General features: G+C 42.0%; 1 non-coding gene across 1 annotated transcript; it reads left to right on the top strand.

Annotated features, from left to right (window-relative positions):
* Positions 1–421: 421 nt before the first annotated feature.
* LOC127743767 (small nucleolar RNA R71) lies at positions 422–529 on the top strand. The gene has a single exon (XR_008005134.1). It is a non-coding gene; the product is annotated as a small nucleolar RNA R71 (small nucleolar RNA).
* The last annotated feature ends 1,860 nt before the right edge of the window (positions 530–2,389 follow it).

Below are 2,389 nucleotides of genomic sequence, written 5' to 3'. Positions count from 1 at the left end.
ATGAAGAATTATAGGTGTTTCCATAGGGTTCTCCTAGGTAATTCACCTCTTCCATTGAAGGGTTCTCAGGATCATAAGCTTCTTCTTCAGATGAAGTATCCTTAGTACTGCTTGGTACATTTTGCATTCCAGACAGACTTTGAGAAATTAAATTGACTTGTTGAGTCAATATTTTGTTCTGAGCCAAAATGGCATTCAGAGTATCAATCTCAAGAACTCCTTTCTTCTGACTAGTCCCATTGTTCACAGGATTTCTTTCAGAAGTATACATGAATTGGTTATTTGCAACCATTTCAATGAGCTCTTGAGCCTCTGTAGGCGTCTTCTTCAGATGAAGAGATCCTCCAGCAGAGCTATCCAAAGACATCTTGGATAGTTCAGAGAGACCATCATAGAAAATACCTATGATGCTCCATTCAGAAAGCATGTCAGAAGGACATTTTCTGATTAATTGCTTGTATCTTTCCTAAGCTTCATAGAGGGATTCTCCATCCTTCTGTCTGAAGGTTTGGACTTCCACTCTAAGCTTACTCAATTTTTGAGGTGGAAAGAACTTTGCCAAGAAGGCATTGACTAGCTTTTCCCAAGAGTCCAGGCTTTCTTTAGGTTGAGAGTCCAACCATATTCTAGCTCTGTCTCTTACAGCAAAAGGGAATAACATAAGTCTATAGACCTCAGGGTCTACCCCATTAGTCTTGACAGTGTCACAGATTTGCAAGAATTCAGCTAAGAACTGATGAGGATCTTCCAATGGAAGGTTGTCCATACTCGAACAATCCCCGGCAACGGCGCCAAAAACTTGGTGGAAGAAATTGTGATCACTATTCTTTGTACTTGTATGGATTTATTCAATAATTGTCTTTATTTGAATTCACAACTCCGTTCAACTAACCAGCATGTGTACTGGGTCGTCCAAGTAATAAACCTTACGTGAGTAAGGGTCGATCCCACAGAGATTGTTGGTATGAAGCAAGCTATGGTCTCCTTGTAAATCTCAGTTAGGCAGATTAAATCTGTTTATGGGTTTTAAAAATAGAAATAAAGATTAGAAATAATAAAAGGGATAGAATACTTATGCAGATTCGTGCATAGGAATTTCAGTTAAGTGCATGGAGATGCTGCATGGCTCAAGAACTCCTGCTCTCCTACTGCTTCTACTCAATCCTTCTTACTCCTTTCCATGGCAAGCTGTGTATAGGGGTTCACCATCAGCTGTGGCTACTTTCATCCTCTCGGGAAAATGATCCTATGCGGTTGTCAGTCGCACGGCTAATCGTCTGGAGGCATCACCCATGGTTGATGGCTACATCCCATCCTCGCAGTGAAAGCTAATGCTCACGCACTCTGTCACAGTACGGCCAATCACCGGTTGGTTCCCGCTCCTACTGGAATAGAATCCCTTGATTCTTTTGCGTCTGTCACTAATGCCCAGCAGGTTGCAAGTTTGAAGCACGTCACAGTCATTCATTACCGGAATCCTACTCGGAATACCACAGACAAGGTGAGACTTTCCGGATTCCTAGGATCCTACTCGGAGCACCACAGACAAGGTTGGACTTTCCGGATCCTCATAAATGCCGCCATCCATCTAGCTTATACCACGAAGATTCTGTTGGGGAATCTAAGAGATACACATTCAAGCTTGTGTTGCATGTAGAACGGAAGTGGTTGTCAATCACGCGCGTTCATAAGTGAGAATGATAATGAGGGTTATTTACTCATCACATTCATCATGTTCTTGGGTGCGAATGAATATCTTGGAATAAGAATAGAAGAGATTTGAATAAAAGAAAATAGAACTTCATTAATACTTGAGGTACAACAGAGCTCCACACCCTTAATCTATGGTGTGCAGAAACTCCACCGTTGAAAATACATAAGTAAAAGATCCAGGCATGGCCGAATGGCCAGCCCCCAAAACGTGATCACAGGATAGAAAATACAATCCAGGATGTCTAATACATTAGTAAATCATCCTATTTATAATAAACTAGCTCCTAGGGTTTACATGAGTAGTTAATTGATGCATAAATTCACTTCCGGGGCCCACTTGGTGTATGCTTGGGCTGAGCTTGATCAATCCACGAGCTGAGGCTTCTCTTGGAGTTGAACTCTGAGTTATGACATGTTTTGGGCGTTCAACTCCGGAACATGACGTTTTTCTGTAGTTTAACTCCAGAAAGCAGCATGTACTTGGCGTTCAACGCCAAGTTACGTCGTCATTCTTCGAATAAAGTATAGACTATTATATATTGCTGGAAAGACCTGGATGTCTACTTTCCAACGCCGTTGAGAGCGCGCCATTTGGAGTTCTGTAGCTCCAGAAAATCCATTTTGAGTGCAGGGAGGTCAGAATCCAACAGCATCAGCAGTCCTTTTGTCAGCCTTT

The sequence above is a fragment of the Arachis duranensis genome, unplaced genomic scaffold, assembly GCF_000817695.3.
Source record: "Arachis duranensis cultivar V14167 unplaced genomic scaffold, aradu.V14167.gnm2.J7QH unplaced_Scaffold_11114, whole genome shotgun sequence".
Taxonomy (NCBI): domain Eukaryota; kingdom Viridiplantae; phylum Streptophyta; class Magnoliopsida; order Fabales; family Fabaceae; genus Arachis; species Arachis duranensis.
Note: the sequence above shows the minus strand (reverse complement) of the source record. Positions and strands in the feature narration are given on the sequence as shown.